At 40.6% G+C, this 20,663-nt stretch overlaps 1 long non-coding RNA gene across 1 annotated transcript; it reads left to right on the top strand.

The window, feature by feature from the left end:
* Positions 1–7,796: 7,796 nt before the first annotated feature.
* On the top strand, positions 7,797–10,981 carry LOC142600073 (uncharacterized). Its single transcript, XR_012833536.1, has 3 exons — positions 7,797–7,922; positions 10,435–10,487; positions 10,829–10,981. It is a non-coding gene; the product is annotated as an uncharacterized LOC142600073 (long non-coding RNA).
* The last annotated feature ends 9,682 nt before the right edge of the window (positions 10,982–20,663 follow it).

The following is a 20,663-nucleotide window of genomic DNA, read 5'->3' on the forward strand; positions in this document are numbered from 1 at the left end:
TGGACATGCCATTAAAAAGTGCGACCTATGTTGAACAATCAGTCCTTCCAGCAAATTATAAGCTCTTCGGAAAACATCTACAGTAGTGCCACGTTTGACCAGGAGGTGACAGTGGCTCTGTCTTCCAAGAGACATAAAAATGTTATCAGGTACTATTCCTTGCCTGCTGAAAGGTTGGCATGAGTTCAAGTACTTTGCTGGATCTGGAATGTACCGAAGAAATATACATCCATCACAGTAGGATGTTGTGGGGTTTTTTTGAGCAACATGGAGTTTCTGCTGGAAAAACGAGATATGAGTCAGGATCTACACTTCTGCAAGAAACAGCAAGCATCTGTTTTTTGTGGTGTTTTTTTTTTTTTTTTCTCAAATTCATGTTTTCATTTCCCCCACCAGGGTACAGAATCAAATGATGCTTGTTTCCAGATCTGAACATCGTATGAGGACATTTGCATCTCTGTCTTTGGTGTGGACCCATCTAGCCTTTAAAGTAACGTCAAGAGAACAGTAAAGGACTGAACTGAAAGTCATATTAGAAATTCTTCAAATGGGAATGCGTGCATTAGCTGACAGTAAAAGAATTTTAAGAGGCAAGCACCAGCTGTTACACGAATAGAAGAAAGATGGAACACATTTGACCTGGCAATTGTTGGGGGACTTTATTGTAATAGAACAAAAGGAGATCCTGAAAGCACATGAAAACTCTTGTGATGGGGGGTGGTGGGAAGGGGGGTGGTGTAGAGTGGGGGGAGAGGGGGGTGGAGTGGAGAGAAGGGAAAAAGAAAAAGGGAAATTACACGTGCCTTCAATTCTCATTTACAAACTGGCCTGATCCCAAATGTCAATTAAGATGCAAATTGTTTTGTCTTTTCTCATAGACTGCAATATATATAAAAGCAAACTTGACTCGGTGTATTCATGTTGGGCTTAATTTGCTCATTGAATTGTGTTTTCCTGGAACAGTTGAAGTGGGTAAATACTGCTTGAGCTGTCACCTTCCCTCGAGTTTTTATGCCAAGGTGGGTACCTTTAAATTATAGCTATAGGTTGCCACAGGATGAATTGTGTCACCTCTTCCCCCTATACCTCATCTGACCCACAACGGTTTTTTGGCTGGCACTCCTTTTTTTTGGGTAGCTGTGAGCCCCCAGCAGAGGCAGGTGATGGAGAAGCCAGAAAAGCATGTAACCACAACCCTAGAGAGGCTTTCTGCCTCCTCAGTTGTTGTGGCAAATATCACTAAACTGAGAAGTGTCAGAATTTAAGATTAAGACTCTCCTTGAATGACAGAGAGATCTCTTGCAAAACCTGGATCAGATTTCTGGCTTAAGTTTGCAATTATTTGAACTGGACATTTTGGTCTGCATTTCTCTGTAGTAGGAATGAAGAAAAGTGATTTGAACAAAATGAGAAAGAACTCCGTGTTCACTTTCAAAATTAACTGAAACAGAATCTTTTCTTGCCGTTTAGAGTTGCTTTAACTGTATGTTATTTGAAAAAAACTATTAATATTTTGCATCATCTTTTTTTCCAGATTTGGCAATGAAAATTGCAGAACATCTGCTGCACTGGTCTTGTCAGCCAGGAAATGCACAGTCTTCTAATTGGTAAATAAATTGTTACTGTATTCACTTCATATTTAGAGCGGTCATTTGTTATTGTTATTACTGGTAATTAATTTAATAATTTGGCAACTGGAACAAATATAAAGCTACACATCCAAAATGGGGGAAAAGAATATAGAAATACTAGAATAAGAAAACTTTGTAACGAAAGGTAATTTTGAGATTAAGAAGTGTAAAAATGCTTACTCAGTTTCAACTGACTGTGAATCAAGCCCTAAATGCCTGTAGACATTTCCTAAAATTCTTTTGTACATCTTGTATGGGAAAATGAACCTTTTCAAGGGTGACTGGTACTGATTTAAGATAAATAGTTTTAGAAATGAAAGTTCTTTTTCTGGAAGTTAAACAAAATTGCAAGTCTTGTGCTGGGTAATAAGATGGTAATTATTTCTGTACAATGAAAAATGCAGGATGAGTGAATATGGGAGATACAAAAAAAAAAAAAAGGTGACATTAGAATCATTTAGGAATTACTTTTGTTTCAGGAAGAAGGGGTGTTTTTTTAAAGTGTATTAGGAATAGAAAAGCCATTTGTTTATTATTTCAGTGATATATTTATGAGACAGACCAAATGTGTCTGGTAAACTGAAAAATTCTGTTTAACATGCAGTGCTCACTGGAGCAATGTGAACCTTTACTTTATTTATTTCTGTGGTGCAACTCTTTTGCAATGCTTGATTTTTTTCTTCTGATAGTAACACATGAGGGATATACAGGCTACTAATTATATCACACAGCTACACAAGAAAACTAAAACTTAATAGCGCTTCAAAGAAGCTTCAGTTTATATTTTTCATTTGTTGTTTGTAGTTGTAATGATCACGTCGTTACTTCTTTCATTCCAGGAGGGGCTGATTCAAAGCCCAAGGAAGGTGTTGAATGAATTAATGGTGGTCTTTGATGTCATAAAAAATTGCAAGTATTACAGACAAAGTGGTTGTGTAAGATTCAGTCAAGTCATCTTATTTCTAACGTCACAATAGGTTATAATGGTGATTAAATTGGACCTCTTTGAATGCCAGAGATGAACTTGAGATTGTCAAATTATTCAGGTACTTGTGTTGATAAGATGGTGTAAAAAGTTGAAAAATATAGATCCCAATTAGCAGGTAATTGGTTGAGGCTAGAAAGGTGAGAGTAGCTAGTGAAGTGTGAAGACTGGGCTGAAGTTCTGGAATGAAAGGAGAAATCCCACCTAATGAGGCCTGAAGTAAGACGAACCAGCAGAGACAGAGACAAGAAATATTCATCTGTGCCCATCAGCAAGCCAAAATATGTACTTTGTGATTTCAGTGTCAAGTGGAGGGAAAATACAGTATTGACAAAAAACTGAACTGGAGGAAGAGTATGCCATGGGCCCTCATTTAGTACTTAAAAAAATATGGTTTTACTCAGTCATCGCAGGATATGTGGCTGGGTGACCAAGGAAGTAATGTAAAGCTCTTCCTGACATTTATCCTCAACCTGGGAATATCCCAATCCTGGGAATAACGTGCCAGGGCTCAGCTGTCCTGCTCCATGGGGAGCAGCAAATTTGCTGCTGAAGAGGGTTCAAACCAAGCAGGTTCCCACCTCTCCATACATCATTTGGAAATTCTCCAGGGTTAGAGAATCTCCATCAAGCTCCAAGACTCAGTCCAGGGGCAGATGGCAACAATACCTGGAACAGCAGAAAGAAGTGTTTCTTGGCAAACAGAAACCCATATGCTTGAGATGAGCAGTAGGCAGCTTCTATTGCAAGAGTAACCCATCATATGAAAGTAAGTTAGTCCCACTTCCTGCAACTATTTCACTCTGGTACTCATCCTCCGAGTGATAATTTTGAGCAGGCCAGTTAGAATGTTACCTCTTTTTTTGCCTCGGTCTATCCTATTTACAGACTTGTATTTTCTGTACTACCCCCTATGTCTTGCACTTAAATTATTTTCTCATTTGTTTCTGTCTAGGGAGGAGGGCGGGCGGGAGGAATATGCCACAGATACTTTAGGAATAATAGAGTGTTCCTGGACTAAAATAGTCAAGGATCAACACATCGACCTTTTCCACAACTGCGGTAGTAACGGCTATCAGCTACTTTGATGGCAGTTCCCGTGAGACTAATGAAATGGCAGCCCCACCACAAGCAGCTACACTGCCTCGAGTAACTTCTTGTCAGCCAGCGATAATCTGCCTTGCGGTGACTCTCTTCTCTGTTCCGTAGCCAATTTTCAGTTGATGGAGACATAACTTCTTTCTCTTGTCCCCACTGTTCAAGACATATGTTGCATCTGAACCATTAATCTCCTGTAAAGTTTGTTAAATGTTTTCTGAGTATCTCAGGAAATGCTCTCTACGCTGTTCCCCCTTATGTGTACCCTGGCCAACATCCCCTGTGAGAACTCCAGCCAGTTAGCAAGACATGAACTCCTTTTCCTGAAGCCTGGTTGGCCATCATTAATCAAGCTGTTCAAATAGCTTGCTTTGTTTTAAAATCAACTTCAGCTAATGTGTGTGTAATTTCCTGCTGTGTCCCCAGGCTCTTTCAAAAACAGCGACATGATCTAGGAGCTTTTCTGGTTGCCCAGGCTGCTGAGGGATCTCACGTGTTATAAAAGTCATCTCTAAGGGAGCAGCAGCCTTTTCCTCAGCCCTGTATGAGTGGCATGCTGTAAGATGGTGATGCTTTCCCAACGAGGGAAATAAAGTTTCTTGATTGCTGTGGGGATTCAGGGTACCCTGCTTGTGCAAGCATCAGTGCTTAGTGAGGAAAAAACACCCTCTCTGTATGATTCTGTGGGTCACTACCTGCCTCTCACGGCTCCTTGGCAAATCAGTGCTAACTTCTCTGAAGTGACTAATGGGCTTATGTCAGGATCGTTGATGGCAGAATCTGTTTTCTGTTGCTCTTAGACCTGCGTTAATTAATACCCCAGCTGAAGAAATAGTTAAATCAGGGAGAAAAATTAATCCGCACCTTTTATGAATCTTTGAAATTAATCTTGGCAGGGAAGGGTGCCTCAGGTGGCAACAGTTTCTCTCACACCGCTAACCTGGAGACAGAAGTAGACAGTGTAGGGAGGACTCACCTCAGTTCCATCTTTTACACATGGGGTTTCTGACCTTACGGACGTATCTGTGTTTAATGTGTTGGGTCATCCTGCTAGAGATATTCCACTTCAATATTGAATATTCACTAAATGAGTCAATGGCAGTCTTTATTTGCTTTGTTTTTCTTGGTCCTAAATTGAAAATGTTTCTTATTTAACTATAGAGAATGTTTCATTTGACACAAAACAGCTTTCTCTCTCTCTCTCTCTTTCTCTCTTTTTTTTTCAGTAAGAAATTTTAAGTGTTTTCTACATTTTTATCATGAGATACTTTTTCAGAGAAGCATTTTCGATTCAAATGCTGAACCAAAAAGGATTTGTGCAGCCCTGCTGAATATATTCAAGATATTACTTTGCGTGAAATTGGCAATTTAATACTATTTTTTAGTCAATGAAGCCTTTGGATGCTCTCTCTCTCTCTCTCTACATTCTACCTTGCAGTGCAATGTGTTGTAATGCATTTTATTTAGTTCATTACTAGTTCCCTTCCACTTATGATCTTCATAGACTCAGTGCTGCAAGTAAGCACTAGCGCTAATACAGTGCATTACTGCTGTGCCAATATTGACCAAATCAATCTGTCAAATGAGCTGTGAGATCATCTTTGTTAAAAAAAAATAAAAATAATTAAAAGTGGGTTGGGTTTACAAGACTTCCTATTATTTGCTTGGTTTCTTTTTTTTTTTTAATTCCTTTTTTTTTTGGTGATAAAATAATTACAGGTGGCAAATATGTGATATTGTTAGACAAGTAGGATGTGATTTCTTCAAAACCCTCCAGGTTTTCTCCAAGATACAGTTTGGTGTTTCGCATCAGTAGAGATGTAGCATAAGAGAAGCTTCTTTTTCTGTAGGCAAAGCATTATCTGTGATTAACAGCAGGGTACATAAAACTTAAGGTGGTATCAAGTAATTCTTAAATTGCTGTCAGTCTTAAACTTTTATCTTGCAACAATACTCAGTTTATGTGTGAAGCTCCTGGTTTTTAGAAAGGTCTTTTCAAAATATGAAACTGTTCTTCTATGGAGTTTTTAAAACTCAATTTCCTCTTAACCTTTCATATTATTCAAAAATCCCTCTTTCAGAAGGCTATAAAATATGTATCAGTCTGCTGTATCTTGTCCTGTTGTTTGGCAGGCAGCTTTTTTTTTTTTTTTAAAAAAAAGTAGATTATATCGATCCATAGCATCTTCCAAAGTAAGTAAATGCATTTTATGAAACCGAAAGAGTGTCAGAACTTTTACAGAGCATCGTGAGGGACACCGCCGCCGTGACAAATGCCTGTATGGGTGAGGTCTTTTATGGTGGGAGGATGCATGACGGCTTATGGACAGGGGCTGCAGGTGGGATCAGCTCAAGCCTTTGGTGAGGCAGCGGGTTGTCAGAGCTCCCCGATTCCTTTGGTGGCTTCGGGGGCAGGCTGCAAGTGTGGGTGGGAGCTCCTCACCGAAGCTGCCGCCTCATCCTGCCTCCCCAGGTGCCAAGAGCTGCTGCCAGCCTGACCCTCCGGAGACGTCCCTTTGACTCGTTGCCCCTTCACATGGCAGGAACAACCTTGCCCAGGCTGGACCTTGGCAAAATTGAATGCTGTCTGAGCTGGTACAAAGCCTCGAGTTCACCCTGCCTGAGAAGAAAGCTTTCACAGCACCACAAAGAGTGGAAAAACCGGAGGGGTGGCCCTTTTTGGGCTGAGGGTGCTGAGCTCTTGGCAGCACCAGCTGCAACGGCACAGGTTATGTGACCCCAGTGGGGACTGGAGCTGGTTTGGGTGAGCAGAGCAGCCTCCCTGGGGGAGCCCAGGCGAAAGGAGAGGCCAGCAGAGATCTGCAAGCAGGAATCGGGAGGGGAGGGTGAAAAGCTGTTAATGCTCCCCGCACGCGTAGCCGTGTGACACTTCTGCTCCCTTGCTGAGTGTGGTGCAGCTTCCCTGGCACTGCTGGGGACGGTCCCCACAGCCACTCTGCTCGTAGGGAGCCTCTTCTTTGTTCTCGAAGTCTTTTTTGCTTAAATGCTTATCCACTCTGTAATTATGCAGTCTCCTCTGTATGGAAACTATACTACTGTTTGCATCAAGAGGCTTTGTTTACTAAAACCAAATAACAGTTAGACATAATTTATCATAATTATTCCCCAGCTGGTCATTTAAAAAGCACAAACCTTGGTACTATGTGCCTGGTGCCTGAAGCTGTTCAGTTTAAACTTTTATTAATAATGGTCTCATGGCTTTTCTTTTAATTCCCATAATGGCCGGATACTGTGCTGCACATCAAAGGAATTTTGGTTTTAAAAAGCAGTGGTGAGTGCTACGTGCTGCATTCGCTCCCCTTTGATCGCCATCCGTAGCACAAATAAATCTCATTAATCAATATTTTCTCTATTTCCTCCTTGCCTTTCTGTCAGTGCCAGAGATCTGTTTCCGATTTGCTATGCTTTGTTTTAAATGAGGGGAAGATTTCTATGGCTATCTTCTGTCTAAAAGGTAAATTTCTCATTAGTTTAGGAATGAAACTGTATCTGTTGGTAACTGGGGCTTGATCTAATCCTCGTCAGCTTGAATGTCAAAGCAGGAATATTGAAGCAATTAGAACAGACATAAGTCTGTGAGCAATCCATTGGCCAGGATTCATTCACATAAAATATTTGGTGTACCCTTGCCAACTGGAGACAAATTAATAAAAGTCACAGTCTGTTCGCAGACAATTCTTGAGAAAAGTGATAAATTTCCTGAACAAATTGTGACTTGCTCATCCACTTCCAGTTGTGACTAGAAATTACTATAACTGCTGTACTTTCCGCACGAGCCTCCGAGATGCAGTCCTTTTTCGTTTCCTCCTAAAATGCTTCGTAGTTTTGTCATGCAACTCCACGCACTCACCGCTATGGTGTGAATGAATAACCTGAGAAACAATTTCAGTATAGCTTGCAAGTAAATGTGAAGAGTAACTGGAGGTACTTTTGGATGAAAACCTCTGTTGAAAACTCCAGCCATTAGCAGTCTCCATCTCCACAGTACCTGAAAGCTAACTCTGTTCAAGTGAAGTATACAGGCCGTATATATCCCCTGCATATGGGATCACTGAGTGCTCCAAAGCGCTGTCTGCCCTCAAGAGCTGAGCGTGGCAGAGGGAATCCAGTGGTGGTAAGGAGTCACATCTACAGAACTAATGCTGGGGACTGAGTGTACACAGTGACTAAAATACAATGCTTTTAAGGTAAGTTAAATTGCTTCTCGCCTCAGATGCTGTACTGACCATTACTTCACTATTTCAGGTGCGATATCTGTTTTAAGACTTCAGTGTAAAACATGAAATGCAGCTTCAACTCTTTGCAATTATGTACACTTGTGGGTTTGGGGTTTTTTTTCTCCCTGTCCCCGCCCGCCACTGCCCCCCCCCCCCCCCATATGTTTTTAATTTGTCTTCAGTTTGTTGGTGCCAGACATTTTGGTGCATCTGCTGCCACCAATGAATGGCTGTGCCGGGAAAATCCAACTCCTTGGGGGTGGAAAGGGAGAGAATGGATGATTATTTTTCCATTCTATTGAACAAAGCTGGCTTCTGTTGCCATTTTTAACACTCCAATATTACTGGAATTAATTTGATGCATCTGTTCCTGAATTACCTCCCATAGATCTAGTCCTTACTAGACTTCCAAGCCAGTGTTGATTTAGGCCTGTTTGTTCCAATCCACATTGCATTCCCATAAATTCTTTGCTATTTTAAAGCAGTTTAATTGCTTTTTAAATCCTTCAATATTAAAGTTACAATAAATTTCAAACTTCATTATGTTATTAAATATACTTTTCTAGATTCTTTCTAGTGCTGTATAAGCCTGGCACATATCACCTTGTCCAAGTCAGTCATAAATATTCAGGTTCCAGAGCCTGGTCAGGGACAATTTCATGGGAAATCCTGTGTATAGCACTCTTTCTGTAGGGATTCTCCAGATCCCAGCATAATTTGAACCTATTATTGTTGACTTAAACAGCATAAAGGTTAAGAGAACAAATGCCTGTTGGCCATAGATAATGTTTTCTCACAATTAACCCTTTCCCAGTAGCATGCCATTGGCAGATAACTGCTTCATCTTTAATTTAATGTTTTTGTACTTAGAGTTGTGGGGAGATAAAGACTAAGTTAATCAATCTATATTTGAGCTGATCTTGTTGAACACACATAATTTGATTTGATTGCTGTCACTGTAAGTCATCCTATGTGACTTTCCAGAGTCGCATCTCCTCTTGGTTCTTATGCATGGGCTAATTCAGAAGCAGGACGAGCAAGGTGGGAGAGAAGTGTTTTGTAGAGAGGGATGAAAGATACAATGCTGAAACTCACATTTAAAGCAAAGGCATCCAATTTAAAAATCAGTCTTTAAACATGATGATGGGGAGATCCGTATTTTCTGTCTTCTTCAGCTTAAATCAATTTAACTCTCTAGTAAGTATTTCTCCCTTCCCCTTCCCTTTCCCCTGCCCCAGGAAACAGCGCTGAAAACACAGCAGGAGACCTAAAAACTTCCCCTAATCTTGGTCCAGCCTGGGACATAAATTTAGAACAGCATTACATTACACTTCCTATGGCCCCGAGAGGCTGATACAATGGCCAAGAACAGCTGAAATAGAGCAATGCTCTGGCCATGTTCCCTCAACCTCTCTCACACTGGGAACCGAAGAAGGAGAGGTACCGAGTTATTGCAAAGGTCCCACGCTGCCCCGGGGAAACCAGCTACACGAGTGGTGCCCTCCCTCCCTCCTGCGGGTACTGACGCAGATGATTTACACCACCAGAAGGGGTTTGCATGCGTGCGACATGCTGAGTAGCTGCTTTTAAATAGGCTGCCCATATCAGGAATGAGAACAGTAAGGAGTCCAGAGGCAAAAGATTTATTTTAGGCTCGAAAGAGGTAGAAGAATGTAGGTTTGATACGTAGATACATACCTTTTCCTAGCATTTCCATTCAATCACGGTCCCCACAGTTAGGCTAAAATCCATTGGAGACTTTTTTTTTTTAAAAAAAATGATCTTTTTTTCCTAAAACTGGAGGTAAAAATAACCACTTTACCTAGTCAAAAGCATTTTGAATATCAAGTGATTAGGCTTTTTAATGAAAGAAAGCATGTGGCTTATTTAAAAAAAACAAACTGTGAAGAAAATAGTTTTAGCCATTTTGGTTCTAAAACCTGGTATTTTGAAATCAAGGAAAATACATACCTGCATTAAGGTATCTTATTTTGGTTTTAGTTTATTTATACTGCTTTTCCTTTCTATGCACAAAAGAACAATAGTTTCAGATAGATAGGCAACTTAAAAACAGTTGTAATGAAAGCACCCACTCCACAAACACATCAAATCACTCCATTTAAGGGATAAACTCCTTGGCCTTAAAACATTTCCTGAGGGTCAGTCACTTGAGCAAGGGTGGAAGAGGTGGTAGGGTTTCAGATAAACATTTCTGCTCTCTGTCCCCCCCTTTTAAGTCCTAAACTAGGCTCCTCCTTTTCAGCATTGCACTGATTTTGAGCAAAAAGGGTGTTCCTATCAATAAATAGAATTACTTAGTTTTGCTCTTGTTGAAAGAGGAATGCTGGTACTAATCCTTCTGATTGTGTTGGGGGAAAGCAATAGTGCAAAACTATTGGTGGTAATCATTTTATTCTGGTTCTGACTAGTCCCATCAATGAATGGATATTTCCTCAAGTATTATTTATACTCTGTATTGCAGAAACATCGAGAGAGAAATTCTTCTTGGTCCTTTGCTTTAAAGCATAATCAAAGGTATGTTTGATCTGGAAATCATACTTCTTAGGGAGAAAAACACATACTCAGGGTGATATTCACCTATGCTTTTTGTGCATATAAACTCAGGCAAAATTCACCAATTTTTTTTTCATGTGCAAAATATTGCAATGTACCTTCCCTTTGCAGAGACAGTAACCTTCTAACCTAAATCAGGAGATTTGACCTGAATCAGAAAGCTGAATCCCATTCCTTAGAATCTTCAGAAATTTCCAAGTGTTGCTGTGCTCAACTCTTTTTTTTTTTTACATTCACCCCTCTGACATGATTCACCCCTCTGACATGATAACTTTTGCATCCTCTTTCCCTCCCTCCAGCAGCAGAAGAGATTGTGTTCCTTCTGTGGGTGAGACAGCACCATTCTGCATTTACTTCATGTAGCTGGAGTGACTCTGCACTGGCTGTGGCACCTCCTTTTAACTGAAGGCTTCAAGTATGTTCTTCATAGCTCTGTTCGTTATGATGGCATGGTATATGAGTGAGGTAAGTACACAAACTGGGGACTGCATAAGGTATGCATGTGTCTATCCTTACACGAGCCACAAAGGCCATAAATGCTTCTCTGGGAAGAGAGGAAAAGCAAGTTCTGCTGCCAGACCCAGCTGTCAGCTCTGTTCTTTTCAAGTGCTTTTAACCTATCTTTGTGCCCATGAATACTAGAGATCAGGGTGCTACTGGGTAAAACAGGAAGATTTTAAACTTTTCCTGGAAATGAGTGACTGTGCCAGATGCAGGAGAAGTAGTCAGACTGAGACTGAAAACTAAATTACCTTTTTTTTTTTATATTCTTGGTCTTTAGAAGCAGTTGATTGCTTTTGTCAATGAGCAGAAAACACAGAATCATCATAGAATCACAGAATGGTTTGGGTTGGAAGAGACCTCAAAGATCATCTAGTTCCACCCCCCCCGCCATGGGCAGGGACACCCTCCACTAGACCAGGTTGCCCAAAGCCCCATCCAACCTGGCCTTGAACACTTCCAGGGAGGGGGCATCCACAACTTCTCTGGGCAACCTGTTCCAGTGCCTCACCACCCTCACAGAGCATACTTTTTTCCCAATATCTAATCTAAATCTATCATCCTTCAGCTGAAAGCCATTACCCCTTGTCATATCTCTGCATGCCCTTGTAAAGTGTCCTTCTCCAGCTTTCATGTATATGGTAAGATTTTTTCCTTAAGTGCTCAGGGGGTTAGGAAAATGAGTTCCATTAACTTCCAGTGAACTTGTTCAGCTCAGCCCTAAAGATGTTTTGGATATTTTTCCCTCTAAGAGACGGTCTAAAAAATTCCATATCATGCTCAGTGGAAATACTATTCATGTTTTCTTTACTGTTTCTACAATTTGTGGAAATCATCTGGTGTGAAATTAAATCCATTTCATTCTGTGTCTCTGTCCCTGCCCTTGCCAGTTCTTCTTGCCATTTCTTCTTTCGCCAAAGCTTGTATTACAACAAAAGCACGGCAGTCGTCTTGCAGCTGGAGAAAACGAAATATAGATTAACTTTAGTCCTGCTTTTTTGGAAAACTTCTTCTTGGCCCTATGGAGGAGATCATAAATAACCTTTGCCTTCTGCTTCAGCCATTCATTTTACCTGAGAAGATCAACTATGTACCTCATTTCCCATTTTCCGTGGTTGTTACTAGTAGAAAACAAAAACAAAACAGTAAACCCACCGGGACTACAAAAATGCTTGAGAGTACCAAAAAGTGCAGGAAAGCTACAGAGGGAAGTGTCCTCTCTAATTGTGGTTTATACCTACTTCTCTTTATGCATGACTGCGTTACGGAAGAGCACTTGCCATGGAGAAGCACCCGCTGGTCCAGGTGTAGCACAGTTCTGGGCAAGGGACGTGGCACCATACGCTACCTCCCAGCCGGGGGTGTCTGCATTATCGTACTGGCCCACAAAGCCTTGCAGTCTGACTTGGCTCTGCTTGGCTGTTGTTATTTCTGGTTTACCTCTGTAAACTACACCACAGGGATGTTAAGTTCATCCAGGCTGAGCAGTTCATTTGCTTTACGTTAGCGTAAGTCATATACAGAAAGTCCCTGATTCCAGCCTCAGTCGGTAAATACAGTACTGCGTTATCTCTCGCAGCTGCTGACTGATGAGCCAGTATTGAGTGCTATGTACTACAGAGTACCTACTCTCACTTTTGGATGATAAGTGGGTTTGCATATTCACAAAATTAAATTAAAACATCTTAACCGTGTAGAAGCTTAGCTTAGGAATTGGTCCCTTTTTTTTTATGCTCCTTATATAGTCATAGGAGAGAGAGATAGGTTGTCCACATTGGCATGACTGAAGAAACAAACCATCAAATCCTATCAAATCAGAGTAGGCTTCTTGCTTGCATATCCATATTTAGAAACTTAACATAGAAGGTGTGAGCAATTAAGGAGGAATTCATCTGTGCTACTAAAACACATGCTTAAGTGTATTTCACTAACTAAATTTGAAACTGGTAGCAGATGGGTGTCCAAACAAAAGGGTGATACAAGGATCACTTGTAATAGAGGCAGGTAGAATTTTGGGTTTCCAAGCAGAAAGATTAATATGTCAACCTCTTGCAAGCTGAATTGTTTATTTAGTGGTGGTGGTATTTTTTTTTTCCCCAAAGTCTGCTGAAATAAGATGGTTATCTTCAGAATTCCGCCCACTGAAATCTGTGGATTTTTGTAGTTATCTGGTCCCGTATATTATATTTTTTGCTAGCTGGAAAGAAAGCAGCACTTGTCTGGAAGGAAGCTTGTACTGAAGTTTCAGTGTCTTCTGCTGAGTTAGATTCACTATTTGGCTATGGAAATGATCCCAAACCTATCAACAACTTTGTACGCTGACAAACTTATTTGGAGGAGTACTGATTTTTTATACACATAGTAGATTCTAAAGTGCTTTTTATACAGTTCAGTTCAAGTGGTTAAAGAGAGAAAGCATGAGAAATGTAAACATTGTTGACATGAGCTGTTTTCTATTAATTAACTTAAGCATATCAAACAGAATGTTGTTGCCAGCACTTTGCATGCTGTTCCCTTTCCCCAGAAGCTTGTTTGCCAAATACAACACAGGTTAGATGGTGGGAAAAGTAACCAGGGGAATCAAGTCTTGATCTAAACTTCTACTGCTGTGTACGTGTCTGGCACTGGTACACCTGTGAATATGTTCACAGGAGCAACTAGTTTTACTACGTAAACACAAGGAGCTAAACTGCTGAATTACCTCACTGAAGCTTTTCACTGGGTGTATTTGGAGGTTTTGGGTAATAATGCTAAACAGGATCTCTAAGCTGTTTTATGCCTTCTTGGATAACTGGTAATCAAAGACGACGCTGTTGGCCGGGTACTTGCAGCCTTGCTCCTTGGCATCCAGCCCTGGTATTCTTTTGTCTCCATTCTGCAGGATGGTTATCACACTGGCTCAGTACAGAGAAGGAGCAAAAATATTTTTAAAAAGTGCAAAGGAAGAAGTAGAATTAAGATAAACATTTACATAACTGGGGAAAATTACCCAGGAAGGACTGGAAATCTGATGACATTCTGTTTACCTAGTGCAGTATTAAAACAGTTTGTAAGAGATACAAAACAGAACACTTTGTATAAATCACTGTGAATGTAAGGACCTGTGAAGCGAGACAGTAAACACTAAAATTATCAAGCTGGCTCAGCATAATAGAACTTACTCAAGACAATGTTTTGCACAATACCTTTACTAAAGCTCTCCTGAGAAGGGAAAAGAACAAGACGGTACACAACTTCATGTTAAGAAAAGATATGACATACTCTATATGTAGCATTTACAGACTTTGCCCATTCCAACCAAATCTAGGCCTTGCTATTCTATAAATGTAGGTGTTTCTGAGACTAGAAAAGGTGCATTCTTGCTTCATTTTTGTTAAGATACTGCTTCTAACATTAGATAATCATAAGATGTGTTTGCACTTTTCACCCATTTTAGCCAGCAGAGGTGAAGTTGTGCAGAAATCTAGGCTTTACATTGACAAGTTCACTTGTCTGCTTGATACAACCTGACTTTGGTGCTCCAGAAAGGTATTCATCCTTCTAAGGGATCAGACCCCACCTAAGAGATGCACCCTGGTTTTTTTAGAACGTTTCATTTGGAAAACTGCCACAATATTAGGCTCTCTTGTCTGAAGCTAGTCTGAATTTTTCATGCCCTCAAATTAGATTAGATGCATGTTTTCTCTCAAAATTTCATTGTAATCCTAACCAGGATTTTTCAAGAGCTAGGGTTCAGTTGCAATATTGGAGGAGGTGCTGGCAAGTGTGGAAATGGACGTTTCCTTTTTCAGCTGGGATAGTCTAGCAACCCTCTTGATTACAGCATCTGGTGTGTGAAAGCAAGCGTTGAATTAATCAGATAGGCAAGGCTGGAAAGAGAAGTAGCTAAAGAGGTCTGGGAAAAATCCACAATTGGGAGATTTGAGCAAAAAAATGAGTTGCAGAATTATTAATGTGCAGATGGATCAGAAATCCTTGTCCAATGGGAAAGGACCACAGCAACCACAAATTTCACATTTTCAAAATAAAAAACAAAGATCACTTCTTTAACCAAAGCTGCTCAATAATAACATGACAAGCATATTCATTAAAATAACATAACCATTCTTCTCACTGCCTGGGAAGAGAGAGAGAAATAGTTTTGTGCACAACTTAAATTTTGTAATAAATACTGTATAAGAACATAAGCTAGATAACATATGTCGTGATAAATAGAGTCTAGTCTACCAGGAGGCATTTATTAATAAAAACTGCAGTGACAGCCAAAACAAACAGGCCTCCACAGAGCTCAAGGTTCTGCTTCATGTTCTTTATTTGCCAGTGATGTCTAGAGCTCTGTATACGGCCCTGAGACGTATAGTAGCTGAACGATAAGTCAGAAGATGGATACAAGCTACTCAGTTACGCCAGCAGATACGGAAACACAGGAGAGAGTCTGGCACTAGATGAGCCGAGAGAGTAGAGAAGAGAAGAGGAAAGTGAGGCTAATGAAGCACAGTGAACACGGAAGCGTGACAACAGTGAAAGGAGTCCTGGGAGGAGGAAGGACGAGTTGCTTGAGTGCTGGAGCTAATTTAATCACTTTTTGTGGGAATGGAAACTAGCTGTAGATCTCAGTCCCCTGTCAGTTCTGAACATCTGGATAGATTCTGGACTTGCATTCAAACACTGCTTTCCCCTTTCCTTCTCACAGTTTCTTGCCCTTCTCTTTGTCTTTCTTATGTGTCTCTGCTTGCCCTGGTGGCAGATGTACGCTCCTTGAGGATGTACTGTTTGAGGATTTCCCCATGGGAAATGTTTCTGGACTTTCTCCAGTCAATGGGGAGCTGCTTCTTGGATCAGTACCTGTGATCAACATGGCGCAGTGCCCAGCCCTATTAGCTGGCAGTAAAATGTAAATGCACCTTTCTCCATCCTATCTTTGTCAAAGCAGCAGTTTTCAGAACACCAGGAAGATATCACAGGATTTTGGGTGCTCTAAGCATGTTCACATCATATCTTTTTTTTTTTTTTTTTTCGTTTTTTTAACCTTTGGAAGCAGGTTTTATTTTCTTCCCTTTGTAAGCAAACAATTGATTCCAAGGCCAGAAAAAACGTAATCCCTTCATAAGGCCAAAAGCTGAGCCTTTCCCAGTAATGTTATGGCAGGTCATTGTTCTGTCATAACATTATAAGCTTTTCTTGGTGTTAAAATATAAATAAATAAATAGGAAAGTTGTACGTGCCCCCGGAGCACTCGCTCAGCTACGAAAATACGAAGTAGAAGTGAATTTCTCATCACAGAAAGGAGAATGGGGATATGTTCAGAACACTAGTAGTCGATTTCAGAAATGCTGTGATTTATTAAGCATGACAGCTTCAGAATTTTGAGGCATGCACAACATAATTTTTCTCCCCCTCCCTTTTCCCCAAACAGATAAAACTTTTGGTTGAATTAGGACACAATTCACATGACGCTGCACACCACTGGAGCAGGGAAACAATTCATAATAATTTGCTCTGCTCTTCTCTGAAACAGATTAATAATTGTCTTACCAAAAATTTGGTGTCCACTTTAATAACATTTTTTTTAGATATGGTTCATCACTTCCCCAGAAGTTAAAAGCTATGCACATACTGTGAAGAGCAAGATAAGAATTCTTCTCTCTCAGGCCAGCTAATATTCAGGTACATGACAAAAATGTGAATTTATTTATGCTTTTGTCTCTCTAATTCCTCTTTAAGACACAGAGTATAACAACTCAATTTATTTTCCATTAGGATGGTGTTAAGTAGCTGTTATTGATAACATGAATTATGAGTACTGTAATATAATTCTTCTATAGAAGTGACATTTGAAGAAGTCTCTTCTTAGACAGGAAGGCTTCCTGATCCATAGTTTCCAAGGGTTCATTTTTCACATAAGAAACTCCCCATTTCAATACACAGAGCTGAGCTTGCTGTTGGAGCCCTGACTTACTGGTGTGTTAACAATTTTTGGCACTTGGAAGTAGAACATATAAAACTGATTGGTGTTGAAGCTTAGGTTGGGAAAAAAAAACAATTCATATCTGATCTCTTGCTCAGCTTTTGCACTTGGGAGGTCTCTGACTTATTATAACAATCAGATAAAATTGGCTGCCAAAATTAAAAGTCATAACAATCTACTTAGAATCTTGCCAGATTTGCTGGAAGATCTAACGCTTGATCTTCGGACATCTGCCTTCACTGTCTCTGTCGCTCAGTAAAAGAATATTGTGTTCCTGGTTAGGCTTACCTCTCCCTATACTCAGCGGGGCCATTTTCATTGTCCTACCAGAGACTTTGTGGCCCTACTTACTTGCTGTGGCTAACAAAGAACATTCTGATTCTTGTCGACTGTGAAGCTGCCTCCAGACAGGCTATCCAGACTGTGATAGCCTGGATTTTTGCCTTCCTTTTTCACGTGAACCCTTTAGTTGTCTCTAGCTCACATCAAATCCTGCTTTGCCCCACCGCAGCTGCTTCTTGGAAGCTTGCTGGCAGAGAAACGGTTCTTACCTTTGTCACCTGTTAAGAGATTAATCATCTTCACCTTGCAAACATTACCTTTTGGCCAAAGGTTGTGATCTGCCACATCCAGTCTACTCTTTCTTACTTGCTTCAGCACTGGGCAGGGCCAGCGTGATACCAGCAGCCAGAAGGGTTGTTCTGGGACAATGGAAGCGGCAGATGTAGCCAGAAGCAGGCTATGACTCACTGCACAGAAGAGTCCTTATGCCGTGCTGGATGGGGTCCTGGCATGCTCTGCTCAGTGACTGGGAATGTCATGGCTGGCTTTGGCTAGATGTGCACGATAATTACCGAGTGGGTTAAGGAGGAAACATAAAATAGCTGGAGCTTCGGCCTTAATGAAAGCAAGGCTATTTTGTTTCAGTGTAACTGCTTTCCCTCAAGCTAACTCATGTATGGCTTTTTGTAGTTGTAACATGACGCTCACCCTGTTTCACCCCAGAAAGCTAAATCTCCTTTTTACCATGCCACTTCATCATCTAATTGTTGGTTGTATGCATTATGTGAGACAGTGCTTCGGCACAGCAGGCAGAACTGATCCCTGTTGCAAGTCCATTAACTCGGATAGAGCTATCTTCAGAGATGAATGTGTATAGAACTTTAGAGTTACTTTAATCAGAGTATTTCATATTCATGAACCTGTGTGCAAAGAGAGCTGTGTAATTAAGATCATTCATAATGTTGCAAGGTATTCAAGCTAAGATAAGGAAGGTAACTTGTTTTTTAAGGGCACAAATCGATCTCCTGCTGTGGTTAGGAAAGCTTGATCCGGCACGTCTGTTCAGAGGAAGATGTAATGGTTGTGCTGTAGCTCTCTGAGTGCACATAACAAGAAGAATAACATTTTCTGATAAATTACATGTTCATTTTGCTCAGTGTTGATAGCTGTAACCAAGGCTAAAGCCCAGTAATATGCATAAAATTTGCATTGAATCAATGTAGTGCTTGTCTACAGCCCTCTTCTGAATACTGGGAAAGGACAAGATTTTGGGAGATAACTGCTGTGTCTTTCCTTTCTCTCAAACTCCTTAGAATTCCTCAGCACGTGAAAATACATGCAATTTTTCTGAAAGGGGGAAAAAAACCCTGCAGATATAAGGCATATGCACAGTCTCATAGTTCCTTGCTGTTTGCCTGGCTCATTCAGAGCCTAGGAAACTCTCCTTCACCTAAAATAAGACCTGCTGTGGGAAAGCAGAGTTTTGTCCCTGTAAGTCTGCAAATGGTACTTATGGAAGAGGTTTAAAAATGTTTCCTCAGTGTTTTCAACACATCATGCAATTAATAATCAGCTCCGTATTCCCTTCTGGCTTAAGTTGCAAAGGAAGGAGGCATTCAGCAAGGCTCTCCTTGTTTTCCACAAATCTCACAGCAACTTGAGGTGAAATTGTTCAGGAGAGAGGCTCGAAAGCTGACCTGGGGAGGCTTGAGAAGCAGTTGGTTGTTGGAGACAGCCCTCTACTTTTTGGGACAATTTGGCACTTTTCTTAAGAAAACTCATCTGAGAGAGAGCCTGTTGGATAGGAAAACACCACCTCCTTCATCTCTTGGTGAAGTGCAGATGCTATCTGCAGAGGAAGCAACAATTTTTTTCTCCCACTTCCTTGCACACTGATCCTGCGCTCCAAGAGACAAACCTTCCTTCTCCTATGGCAGCACCTCCTAATGTATTGTGTTATCAGTCCCTTCTCCCTTTAGTGTGGAACTCTCTAGGGGACTTGTGTGTCCCACAGCCTACACCAGGTTCCCTAATTTCTGACTCAGGAATTCCTGTGTAGTCACCAACTTTAAGCATTTTTTGCAAGTGAAAATGTTATTGCCAGATAAATCACCTGGGGAGCTCTTTAGGTGGATCTGAAGGGTTTGTTTGGGTTTAAATTTTTACAAATGTCCTTGCACTCATTTTTATATCACTGCACAAAAAAAAAAAAAGTTTCTTGAATTTGATTTTGATGTACCATTCTTATTTTCAGTCTGCTAGTTTTTTGACTTTACAAATATTCATTTGCAGTTTCAGTAAAGGCTCACCAGCAGTTTCTCTGATACTGTACTTTAGGAAGCATAACCTGATTTTTGCCATATTTGTTTCTATGCTTTGCACAAACACTGTTCCAAATGACATTGGGAGACCTGAAAAGCTGATGTAATTTGATATAGGAATGTTTATATCTCTGCACAATAAGACAGGCAGAAAACCACTGCTTTAAAAATTTTACATGGATGAGAGGATGGGTTTCAGTTTGTCTAAGACAAATTTGAGTGCCTTTATATTAAAGTATCTGCATGTGGGCTAGGAGCTTGTGTTGCCATTTTAGTTGATACAGGTCTAGTAAGTGCCATCAGGAGAGTCTAGAGAGCTAATCAGTTGACAAGACACTAGAGCCTTGTTTCATACACAGGCGCCAGTGCCAATGTGTACTCCCAGCAGTACCATACCTGGCCAGCTGCTCCTCCAGGAGACCCTGTGTCTCACATTGCCCCTGTGACACATCTGCCAGCCCCACCTGAAAGTGTCCGATGGCAGTAGGCATCTGTGCTTGGACAACTTAACTGAGCCCTAGATGTCTACTTTGGGATGAGCTGAGATTACTTTGGCGAGAGCTCTCAAAGCTTGGTTGAGTGATTTGCCTGGCTCTGCACTAGGCTGTAGGTAGAGTTGAGTCTTATTCTGCAGCAAAACCCCACCTTGAAAGTCAGGAAAACTCCAGGGTGTTTCACAAGAATCATCATATTGTCTCTGATGCTTTTGTCAAGTTCTAAACAAGATTATTCTTGATTTGCAAAATTTACCAGATATTGTTAAATGACTGTCACCCCTCATTGGTCATGAATTCACTGGTGGATGAACTAACCCAATGTTTAGCTCTCAGAGCAGTAAGTCAGGTTCACACAGGAGTTTGAGATTCTCAAAGAATCTTAAAGAAAGAGACTGTTGAATATAAGACTATAATGTTGAACATAGCAATCCTGAATACACTGCATGTTTCGTTCAGACAATTTACAGCAGCTGAGGAAGGACAAATGATGGTTGTACATTGCAACACTTAGAGAAATTTATATTTTAATAAAAATAAACTTCTGAATTTTTTTCTTGCCACGTAAATC

The sequence above is a fragment of the Balearica regulorum genome, chromosome 1, assembly GCF_011004875.1.
Source record: "Balearica regulorum gibbericeps isolate bBalReg1 chromosome 1, bBalReg1.pri, whole genome shotgun sequence".
Lineage (NCBI taxonomy): Eukaryota > Metazoa > Chordata > Aves > Gruiformes > Gruidae > Balearica > Balearica regulorum.